Source organism: Rhinoraja longicauda, chromosome 8 (assembly GCF_053455715.1).
Source record: "Rhinoraja longicauda isolate Sanriku21f chromosome 8, sRhiLon1.1, whole genome shotgun sequence".
Classification (NCBI taxonomy): Eukaryota; Metazoa; Chordata; class Chondrichthyes; order Rajiformes; family Arhynchobatidae; genus Rhinoraja; species Rhinoraja longicauda.
The window spans coordinates 52172371-52185308 of NC_135960.1; the positions used below are offsets into that span (position 1 = coordinate 52172371).

Below are 12938 nucleotides of genomic sequence, written 5' to 3' on the forward strand. Positions count from 1 at the left end.
AAAAAAGGACTTAAAAGTCATAAATCCCAAGACCCAATGAGCTACATCGCAACATTGGACAAAAAGGTGGTTATAGAGATGATGAATGCATCCATCGACCTCTTCCAAAACTCCATACATTCCAGAACAGCTCCCACAGATCGGAAGATAGGAAACATAACCCAAATATTTCACAGAAGAGTAAAAAAGTAAACAGTGATGCTGACATTAGTAGAGAAATTGCTCGATGCAATTAGTAAGGAAGTGGCAGCAAGGCGGTCAGAGTACAATACAAAAAAAATATTTTATTTAAGTATTTTTCAGCTGTAAACATATCGTATTTAATTCAACTACTGAGCTGGCATCAGAATCAAGTCAAGAAATATATGGACGACAAATTTCAGAAATATAGCTTATTAAAGTGATTCAGTAATGGTGTACTTTAACTTTCTCTTTCTTTATTCCATTGCAAATTCATAAAACATTTGCTTTTTCTATGTTTTGACAAATTATTCAAAATTTTTGATGTACAAACTTAAAACTGATTGATTAATTCAAAGATTGGCAATGATTTCTGAGCCATTTCATTCCAGCAATGCAAAGTCTTAACTCGATCTGGAATTAAATTATCTCATAGGCGGGAAGCTTGAAGCAACATTTTGCATACAAGCAGCATAACATTTACCTGTAGTCCATGGATTTTTTCAATGAAACTATGGCTGACAGATTCCAGAACTGCCTGGGACCATGGGTGAAACCAGACAATGGCTGTGTAGTTCACTATAGCTGGGAACTTCCTTGTTCTCGTCCGAAGAGCAAAGTCCAAGGGACAGATGCAGAGTACAACCTGAAAAATACATGCTTCCTATCAACATTATTGCACAAAAAAGTAAATTATTACGTTTTTGAATCTATCGTCAGACATCACCAACCACAAGATCAACTGCTGGAGAGTTTTGTTTTAATGTTTTGTTTATGGGGCGTAGGTATTGCTAACAATGCCAACATTTATTGTGCACCCTCAATGGTTCACAAAGTGAGAAGCCTAGAATAACATGAAAACCAGTTAAAGAAACCATAGGCGAACTAGTTAAAGAGAGCAGTTTCTTTCCCCAAGTAACAATGGTGAACTAGATGGGATTTTAAGGCAATACAATAGTTTTGTGCTTACCAGTTTTGAATTTTTTAAATATATTCCAGATTTATTTAATTACTTCAAGTTCCCCAGCTGCCACAGTGAGATTTAAAAACATGCCTCTAGATCAATGGTCCAGAACTGGCTCCTAGCCCAGTAATTTAACCATCATGCTATCTTGCATGGCAAAAAACATTTAAAGGAAATATGCAACGAGGAGAGATAAATGTTGATAAATATGTCAATGTTAATGATGCAGGACTGAAAACAGCCCAAGTAGTATCCTATACAAAAGTCATAATAATTAGGCAGCTCGATAAGCAAGTTTTCCAGAAAATGTGGATGAATTTTCACAGGTTCTCTACATTGTCCAGGAAACCTTGGGGAAGAATTATAGAAACTCACCGTAAATGGTTTAAATATCATTTATACTATTTAACTAGGGATGCAAAGGTCTTCCAACAAAGTTAATAGACAAACAGAAGGCCCCCCTGCAGAACCAACCACTTTTTAAAATGGAAAAGTTTAATAAAGATTCCAAAAACTTTAAGTAGCTGCGAATTAAATTGTATTTTGATAATAAAGCTGTCACTCACAGGCATGCATTTTAAAGAAGATTATAATGTAAAACATCTGGGTTTCAAATTTTCAAAGATGCCATACTGTCCGTCTTAAGGTCATTCAAAGCACTGAAGCAAACCTTGTGTTTGATTTTCTTTAATTACACATTGCCCTACATAATCTAAAATAATGCTTGTTTTGTTATTGTGTTCCCTTTCTGTAAACTGCTCCAATTACAGCTACACAACTAATTAACAGAGGCTTTACACTCGAGCCTTAGGTTCAGCCATTTTAATTCAGGATTCCTCTTGGCTACTGCCTCATGGGTAATATATCCCCGGTACTGCGCCACAGAGTGCGCTATTCCCATAACATCCCCCTTTATTTACAAAACAGATATGTATGGGAACTTTACATGTATAGCAATAAATTAAATTCTTCCATGGCATCTTATTTCACTGAGTCCAACATGTCTCCAACAGTTCATTTTCCAACACGCCTTTGACAATCCATTTCCATGGTAGCTTCCAAATTCTCCTCCCTTGGATCTGCGACAGTTCAGTGCTCGGAATTATCTAAACTTTGAACAACACGTGTCTGGTTCCTCATTCCCTTTCCCCTTTTTATTTATTAATTTGTTTGTTCATTTATTGATTTAGTTTTAAAAAGGCCATTACCACTACTTTACATACAACTATGCATATCAAACTATAACCGAAAATATAATATTAACTTTTTAAACATAACCTAATAGCCGTTATATCTATACTCAACTACATGTACAGGCCCTGTCCTTATTTGGGCACATAATCCTGCCGATAGAGTGGTTTTCGAATGCATCTACCAGATCTTGTTGTCAGGGTTTGATGCTCCCTGGGGACCGGTGGTCGGCTCATAGGTCGATTGTCTTGCTCCGGTTTAGGCGTCGTCACCCGTTCATCCTGGTCAACCAGGGTTTGATGCTCCCTGGGGACCGGTGGTCGGCTCATTGGTCGATTGTCTCGCTTCGGTTCAGGTGACGTCACCAGGTCATCCAGGTCAACATAAGCGATGAAATGGCCTGTTGGTCTTCCTCAGATGGCGCCGATTCCGATGATAGATGACGCCGTCCTCGGTTCTGACTTCATAAGATCTGGGTTGCGCAACACGGCCTACAACCACAGCCTTCCTCCAGGGCTGATGTCGATCATCGGTCGGCTTCACTCGAACTGGATCGCCAGATTTCAGGGAATCAGATCTTAAGATCCTCTGTTGTAGTAGTCTGCTTGTCTGTCTCTAGCTGCTCTCAACTCATCTCCTATCTTTTCCTGAATTTCAGGTTTGAGCAGCCTCTGAGTAGTCGGTAGAATGGTCCTGGTACGTCTGTTCATCAATCTTTGAACTGGACTGCTACTCATGCCAGGTGTTGGTGTGTTGCGAAAAGCTAGTATGCTCAGGTAAGGGTCAGCTCCGGCAGCCTTAGCCTTCCTCAGCAATGACTTCGCAACTTTCACACTGCTCTCTGCCTTTCCATTACTCTGTGGATAATAGGGTGATGCGCTCGTATGTTCAAACTGCCACTTCTTGGTAAATCTCTTGAACTCCTCAGCTGTGAACTGTGGCCCATTATTTGTGATGAGCTGATCTGGTATTCCATATCTTACGAACTGGCCTTTGATTTTATGGATGACATTCATTGCCAGTGTTTTCTCTAGATAGTCTATTTCCCAATATCCTGAGAAATAGTCCACAGTGACCAAATAGTTCCTTCCATCCAAGTGGAACAAATCTGCACCCACCTTCGCCCATGGCCTCTCTGGAATTTCATGGGAATGCAGTGTTTCTTTTGGTTGCTCTTTCCCTTGAGCTTGACATGTCTCACATTTCTGTACGAAGTCCTTGATTTCTGCACTCATTCCGGGCCAGTGCAGACATTCTCTTGCCCTTCTTAGACAGCCATTCACCCCAATGTGGGAATCATGTACTCGTGTGAGCATGTCGCGTCTCCTGGCTTTAGGGATGATTACTCTCTCTCCCCTAAATATGAGGCCATCTCCAACACTCGGCTCGTCCCTCACATGGAAATAGGAGATACGTTCTGGGTCAACCTCCTTCTTGTTCTCTGGCCAGCCTCGTTTGATCACCTCTTGCAGTTTCTGCGTAGTCTCATCTGTTTCTGTTGCATCCCTTATGCCATTTAGCAGAGGCTGTGCTATTGGGATGTGCCTTGCCAGGTTTACAGTCTCCAGTTCTCTCATGGTCTTGTCAGTCTTGCCAGTCTGAATATATGCTCTGCTCAGCGTGTCTGCAAGCTGCATCTCCTTCCCTGGTCTGTATCTATTGTCACATCATAGGTCTGCATCCTCACCAGCATCCTCTGCAATCTCTTTGGTGCCCGATGAAGTAGTTTTGTGGCGATTATCTCCAGTGGCTTATGGTCTGACTGCACATTCACTGGCCTTCCATATGTGTACACATGGAACCTCTCTAGACCAAACATCACTGCCAGCAATTCTTTTTCTATTTGTGCATATCTGGTCTCCGCATCCGTCAGGGCCCAGCTGGCATAGGCAACTGGATGGCCCTCCTGCATCAGCGCTGTACCAAGTCCAGTTTCTGACGCGTCGGCCTGTACTGTCAGCTCTTTGGATGGATCATAGTATCTGAGTACTGGCTCGGCAGTTACTAGCTTCTTTATGTCCATCACCGCCCTGTCATGCACCTGTGCCCACCACCAAACTACATCCTTATTGAAACATATAAGATAATTAGGGGATTGGACTCATTAGAGGCAGGAAACATGTTCCCAATGTTGGGGGAGTCCAGAACAAGGGGCCACGGTTTAAGAATAAGGGGTAGGCCATTTAGAACGGAGATGAGGAAGAACTTTTTCAGTCAGAGAGTGGTGAAGGTGTGGAATTCTCTGCCTCAGAAGGCAGTGGAGGCCAGTTCGTTGGATGCTTTCAAGAGAGAGCTGGATAGAGCTCTTAAGGATAGCGGAGTGAGGGGGTATGGGGAGAAGGCAGGAACGGGGTACTGATTGAGAGTGATCAGCCATAATCGCATTGAATGGCGGTGCTGGCTCGAAGGGCTGAATGGCCTACTCCTGCACCTATTGTCTATTCTCCTTCTGTGTCAGCTTGCGTAGCGGTTCACATAGGTCGCTTAATCCAGGAAGGAATTTACTCAAGTAGTTAACAAACCCAATAAATCGCTGAACACCTTGGACATCAGTTGGGTTAGGCATCTGTAGCACTGCTTCTACCTTCCCTGGATCTGGTTTCAGTCCTGCAGCAGAGACTCTATGTCCTATGAAAGTGACTTCCTTCACCTTCAGCTTTGCCTTCTCTATGTTCAGCTTCAGGTGTCGGTCACGACATCTCTCCATCAGAGCTTTAACCTTCCTGTCATGGTCTCTTTCTGCTTCCTCTGCCGTTTTTCCTTTCCCAAACACTAGGATGTCGTCAGCAACAGACCTCACTCCTTCCCGGCCCTCCAGCACTTGGTTCTGTCGTCGCTGGAACTCCTCAGGGGCCGTGGACAGACCACACGGCATGCGTCTCCACCTATATCTACCATATGGTGTGTTAAATGTCGTAAGCTGAGAACTCTCATCATCCAATTCCACATGCCAAAACCCATTCTTGGCATCAAATGTGCTAAAGACCTTGGCATCATTCAGGTTGGTGAAGACATCTTCGATCATCGTCATTGGGTAATGACTTCTTTTAAGCCCCTCGTTCAGATCCCTCGGGTCTAACACACTCTCAACTTCCCATTGGGCTTTTCTACAGACACAAGGCTGGACACCCATGGTGTGTGGGTCTCTACGAGCAATTATTTCCGCTTATGTCAGTCTGCCCAACTCCTCTTTCAGCTTACTCCGTAAGGCTACAGGGACTCTTCGTGGTGGATCACCGGCGTTATGCTGTCAGCTATCAGCAAATGTACTTGCCCTCAAATTTACCTGTCCCTTCAAACACATCAGCAAATTCCGCTATCAATCTTTCCTTGGTCAGAGGGATTTCACTGCCATTCAATGTCATTTTGTTCTCTTTACACACTGAGATGAGCCCCATCTGCTGGGCTTCCCTGCTTCCCAGGATTGGAATGCAGTCTTCCTCCAGGACTACAAACTCTACTTTGTATTTCCTTCCATTCTTTGGGTTCACCAGTCTCACCTTGCCTTTCCCAAGAGGCACCACTGTCGTATTGTTGTACATGGACAATACTTGCTTGATTTCATCCACATCCTTTGCATACATCTTGGGAATGAGGTTACATGTGGCTCCACTTTCCACCTGGAATTTTACTTCCTTCCCTTTCAGCATCACGGTCGCAAAGATTTTCTTTGGGAATTGAGTCTCCTCAACCCTGTGCACACTTTCTGCTTTTACTGCTTCTGGTTGCAGTTCCATTGTGTGAATTTCATCATCCTCTTGACTGTCATCATACTCATCACTGGAACTCTCCACTTCCACCACTGCATGCACAGGTTTTTACCCTTTCTTTTCTTTCTTCTGTTGCCCCTGCTTTTCCGAGTGTATTGAGGGGCAAAATTATCTTTCTGATGGCATTTGAAACACTCCCTGCCATTTCTCCCTCTTTCTCTCATGTTTGTATCCGCAGTATTTGCACTGTATGGTGGGCTGATATCGTTTCCCCTCATGTCTCACTGCACAGACATCTTGTCGCTGGTCCCCTAACAGGACATCAACTCTGGCCTTGGCCAGCACCGAAGCCTGGCATGCCTTCACACACTTTTCTAAGTCAGGTGAGGTTTCTCAGAGAAGTCTTTCCCGCAGCATGTCATCCCTTATGCCACATATTATTTTATCACGTATCAGTGAATCCTTCAACTCTCTGAAACCGCAATGAGCTGCCAAGAGCTTCAGTTCTTTTAAAAACGAATCAAAAGTCTCCCCTCTCTCTTGGCTCCTCGTAAAGAATCTATGTCGATGGTCTCGTTCCTCACGGGTTGACAATGCTGTTCGAAAGCATCGAGAGCCTGCTCTAGCGTAACTTCTTGTACGTCGCCCTCCGGCGTCCGTGTCTCTAGCGTTTGGTAGAGCTCTCTCCCTTGCGGTCCAACTAGGTACATGAGCAGTTTCCTCATTGTCTTGTCATCCTTCCCTTCCATGCTCAAATCAACATAGAGCTCAAACTCCTCCCTCCATTGTCTCCACTCCATTGGCAGGTCCCTTGCCTCAAAATTAATTTGCCTTGGGGGCTTCAGCTGCTCCATTTTCCTGATAAATCCGCCCCTCTATCGATGGAAACAATGTAGGCCGCACAATCGTCGCTCGGTAGTACTTACTCACAAACCTCCTCCGCTGTCGCCGTGCACCCAATCAACTCTCGACGAATCCTGAAACAGGCCCCGATCTGACACCATGTTTTGTTATTGTGTTTCCTTTCTGTAAACTGCTCCAATTACAGCTACACAACTAATTAACAGAGGCTTTACACTCGAGCCTTAGGTTCAGCCATTTTAATTCAGGATTCCTCTTGGCTACTGCCTCATGGGTATTATATCCTCGGTACTGCGCCACAGAGCGCGCGGTATTCCCATAACAATGCTCATTTCAAAATTATACTCCAAAAGTTTCTGGTAATAAATTAATATATTTAACTTGAGTGATAAAGTACACATATGTATTTACACTTGTGTGTGGTAAATTTATTTTGAAACATATTTTGCTGGTTATTGGCCCTGCTACAAAACAACTGAACTTGTAATTTGAGTTTATTCCATAGATTATTTATGCTTTATATTATCTGCTTGCAATAGGAAAGTGCAAATAAAAAAGTAATATATTAACATTAATTTGATTGAGAAACAAGACTTTGGAAGATCTTAATTTCACTAAGTCAGGACCAACCTTGTGGATTTTATAGTCATATATAAAAGGCACAGGCCTTGATGACTATAACATTTGATATTTAATATTCTGACATTGACATCAACTTGAAAATTTATTTTTTGTTTAATTAACTGATGAAGTCCAGAAAATTGAATCCACAGTTCCTAATGTCTACACTATTATACAACAAAACTATAATATAGTACACAACCAGAATGTTAACTTATTCTCTGGCAAACATCAAAATCTTACTGAAATGTTCAAATAGAAAACTGAAGATTGCCAGAATAGGAAAATTTCCAATGGGAATTTGCACTGGAAATAAAACTTAAAGAAGTGGAACTTTGAAACGCAGGTGGAAGAATACAGGATCTTGGATTAATTATTTACAAAAAGTTTTGTTAAAGCAAAAGTGTGTGTGTGTGTGTGTTTTGGAGATGGAAAACAAGTAAATGTACTTAAAATGAAATGAAATTCATTTGACCTTTAATTGGTGTTCAATTCGGTTGATAAAGAATTGCCAGCAGCTCTCTCTCTGATGTCTAACAATCCTAAACCTCATTATTCCATCCTAATGGTTGAAATAATGTTGTCCATTTCTTCTTCACGAAACAAATCTGGAATATCCCTTGAAACACAGAGGTGTATATCTGCATTAATAGCTGACTACAACATTCTCTTGCTTAAATAATACTTACAACGACTGAAATTCAATAGTGTACAAACACTTTAAAACTGTCAAAGAATGGCCTGGATTTTAAATACTATTTTGCTACACAAATGCCACCACATCTAGGATTCCTGTGTACATGCACATCCTAAACGTGCTGGTTTCCCAATAATGTTTAGAGTCACAGGAGAAGCACTGTTGATCTAATGCTATGAAGAATGTTTGTTGGGGAAAACATACAAGCGATTTACAAATCTCTTTTTGAATTGCTTAATTGTTTACAACTTTTCAAGCATTAAGGTGATTTTATACGTTTCAGTTTTTGTGTTTTACAGTTAACAAATATTTTGTGATCTATATTCTTAAAGTATTTAAATAGTCTCCAACAAAGTTTATTAAATTTACAAAGTCCAATGGACATTCTGAAAACTCTTAAGCAACCAGTTTGACAGTGCACTAGTTATACTGTATGCAGTGTTTATGACTGAACCATTCATCAGATCTCACATGATCTACAATCTAGAGTCGGATGAGAGATCAGCTATGGAATTGTACAACTTTTTATCGAGTCAAGTGACAAGTACTATAAGTAAGGTAAAAGCAGTTGCCCTCAATATCAAGGAATTCTACAGGAATCTGTTTTACATTTGTTGGCAGTAATTTTACAGCAGCAACAAGTCATCCTTGAACCCAAAGGTACTGCCTCTGGAGAAGGATTGGTCAGCCATGTAAGCATATTCTAAAATGTTTTTATAAAGAACTTAGAATATGCTTAAAATATCCATTTGAAATGGATTTAAACATTTCATGTATTGAAGGCAATTGTAACAGCTTTTTCTTTCACTTCAAAGAATGACATTGCACTGTTTTTGTGTTATGAATACATTTTCATAGTGAAGGGGAGTGAATGCCCACTATTTAAATGCAGCTAATTTGCAATGAATATAACAATAATGAATATAAATTAAAGAACGAGTTAATGACAGAAAACCTGTATAGAGGTAAATACCTCAATAATTCAGTATGGGTACAGACCATACCAGATATAGAAACCCAATTTATGGACTCTTGTACATACAAATAAGCTCCCGTAATATTATTAAATTCAAAAATTGGATGCACATTCACAGACTAATTTCCTTTCTCCCCACTTTGAATAATTGTTCTTTTTTTATCAGTCTACTGCTTTTGATGCCATTCAGTACATTACTGTGGCAGGACAGTAACAATATTGAATGATCTTTGGGCATTTTCTGACGTGCACAAAATCGACAGATGGACATCAGATAAAAATGGGCCCTGTTCATTATCTAAGGTCGGCATGGAGTATTTAATATAAAAATACATAAACTTTTTTTCTTTTTAGGAATGCTATTCCTACAATTATGAAGACTCAAAATTTGACATAGAAAATAATCTTGCAAAATGAACTCTCTAAAAACTTTGAATTTGATTTACACATTAGCCATGCTAAATATTGTAAAGGTCTTTCCTAAATGCATTCAGCATTTATTGATTGCAGCAAATTATGTCTGGCTTACATGCTTTACAAGAGGTGCGGTAATGGATGTTGTATAACTAATCTTTATGGCTGACCCTTCACCTCTACTGATGAGCCCTATTCAGAAATTCAATGACCTCTGTTCATTTTAAATATCATATGTCTGAACTGTTCCAAGAATGAATATTCCTGTCGAACACTTTATGCAGAAATTTGTGGTGCCATTACCAGAAAGTATCAAACTGAATTACTTACATTTGAATTAAAATGATCTATTACCTGAAGCCAACATGTCATTAATTAAAACTAGGAATCGTTCATCTGGTATTTGAGCATCTGTATGAAGGAACATGGTGCTGATATTCTTCACTCCAACTTTAACATACAAAGCAGCAATATCGGCCTGAGAAATCATTAAGATTAAAAAAAAAGTAAGATGCTAATAAATCAAGAAAATAGTTTGTCTTGTTTAACAATCAGTATCCTTACCTTGAGGTCACTAATTCCGTGGTTTTAGCATAGTGTTATCTGGAACACCTCTAGTGAGCTGAGAAAAGCTGCCAAAAGACATAGTCTTTGTTTGCCACTCCCTCCAACGCCAACTAAAAGTGCGTTGCCTTGTGGAGCCTCCAAAATACGACTTATATGACAGCTGTTAATTAAAGAATCAGTTTTCGAAAAGAGACTTTTTCCAGTCAAGCAAGTACTTCCAAAAATATCAAACAGCTTAAAACAAATTGATGCAGTAAAAAAATTGTTCTGGAAAAATATATTTTATTAAACACTATTAGTTCATGTATTACATCAACTCAAAGATGGTGAAACGTTTTATTCAGATGCTACTCATGTGTCAAAAATATCGTATTTTTAATTAGCGGAAGTTTTTTTTCTCCCTTTCGGTATGGCAAGGCCCGGATTTGGATACAAACCGCCTTTTCTCAAAAAGGTGGTAATGAACCATTTTCTTGAACCCTCATTTTTGGTGTGGTTAAGGTACTCCTACTGTGAGCTAAAGAAATAAATTCTTGTCTAGGACGGAAATCTATGCAATATACTTCCCTCCTCTAGAGTTTAGATGATCCACGACTTGGATTGGCTATTTAGTATGTACATTGGTATTTTATTCTTATGCAAGGCTGCCCTTGTAATGTTTAAGCACGGGCTTGGGAGATTCTATGCAACAACCTTGGTGCCGAATATAGTTGGAATGTACACCAACTTATGGATTGTATGTATGTATGTATGTTGGACATTTGATCCTGAATGGATAAATCAATTCTAAGGTAAATATGTCCTGGAAATATTATTTATTAAATCTATGTTTGGGAATATCCAGCACATGCTAGCTTCCCGTAAGAAATTCATTGGTAATTGTAAATCTAATTATTGAACATTGTCTGATACATTGTTGGTGCATTCGCAAAGATAAATAGAATTTAACACCTTAAGATTGGACAAGTGTGGCATGATTTGCTTCTCAATAGCTATTACGGACCAATTAAGTTTATAATTAAGAAAGGCATAAAATGCTAGAGTAACTCAGTGAGTCAGGCAGCATCTCTGGAGAAAAGGAATTGGTGACGTTTCAGGTCGGAACCCTTCCTCAGACTGTAAGATACAGAAGGCCAGAACAAAACAGGGCAGGCAACATATGACCTCAGGAAAGGTGGTCCATAATGGTCAATTGGGGCTGGGGAAGATGAGTTAACGACAGGGATATGAGATGCAAACAATGGAACTAGTAGAAAAGACAACGATGGGATATGAAAGGTGGGGGGGAGGGGGGGGGGTAAGAAACATAGGAGTACAAAAACTAGAGAAATCAACGTTCTTATCACTGGGTTGTAAGCTGCCAAAGCAAAGAATGAGATGCTGTTCCTCCAATTTGCGTATGGCTTTACTTTGACGGTGGAGGAGGCCCAGGACAGAAATATCAGTATGGAAACGGAAAGGTGCGTATCAGACGCATTTCTTAAAGGACCCAATGACCCAAAGGACAGAAACGTAAATATTATCATCTCAGAGTTTCATCTTCAACTCAACATCAGTATTGCATTCTTCTGAGACAGAGAATTCCACAGATTCACAACTCTCTGACTGAAAAAGTTTTTCTTCATCTCCGTTCTAAATGGCCTACCCCTTATTCTTAAACTGTGGCCCCTTGTTCTGGACTCCCCCAACATTGGGAACATGTTTCCTGCCTCCAACGTGTCCAACCCCTTAATAATCTTATATGTTTCGATAAGATCCCCTCTCATCCTTCTAAATTCCAGTGTATACAAGCCTAGTCGCTCCAGTCTTTCAACATATGACAGTCCCGCCATTCCGGGAATTAACCTAGTAAACCTACGCTGCACGCCCTCAATAGCAAGAATATCCTTCCTCAAATTTGGAGACCAAAACCGCACACAGTACTCCAGGTGCGGTCTCACTAGGGCCCTGTACAACTGCAGAAGGACCTCTTTGCTCTTATACTCAACCCCCCTTGTTATGAAGGCCAACATTCCATTGGCTTTCTTCACTGCCTGCTGTACCTGCATGCTTCCTTTCAGTGACTGATGCACTAGGACACCCAGATCTCGTTGTACGTTCCCTTTTCCTAACTTGACACCATTCAGATAATACTCTGCCTTCCTATTCTTACCACCAAAGTGGATAACCTCACACTTGTCCACATTAAACTGCATCTGCCATGCATCCGCCCACTCACACAACCTGTCCAAGTCACCCTGCAACCTCATAGCATCTTCCTCACTGTTCACACTGCCACCCAGCTTTGTGTCATCTGCAAATTTGCTCATGGTACTTTTAATCCCACTGTAAGGAGTTCGTACGTTCTCCCCGTGACCTGCGTGGGTTTTCTCCGAGATCTTCGGTTTCCTCCCACACTCCAAAGACGTACAGGTATGTAGGTTAATTGACTGGGTAAATGTAAAAATTATCCCTAGTGTGTGTAGGATAGTGTTAATGTGCGGGGATCGCTGGGCGGTGCGGACTTGGTGGGCCGAAAAGGTCTGTTTCCGCCCTGTATCTGAAATATGAAAAAATATATAATATTTACGGTAAGAATGCAGAGTCTCTTGCCCAGAGGAGAGGAATCAAGAACCAGAGGACATAGGTTTAAGGTGAGGGGAGAAAGATTTAATAGGAGCCTGAGGGGTAACATTTTCACACTAAGGGTGGTGGGTGTGTGGAACGACCTGCCAGAGGAGGTAGTTGAGGCAGGTACTATCGCAACGTTTAAGAAAT

General features: G+C 40.8%; 1 pseudogene; it reads right to left on the reverse strand.

Moving 5' to 3' along the window:
- Positions 1-12938, reverse strand: part of LOC144596366 (dynein axonemal heavy chain 11-like) — a 168648-nt pseudogene that overhangs the window by 80472 nt on the left and 75238 nt on the right.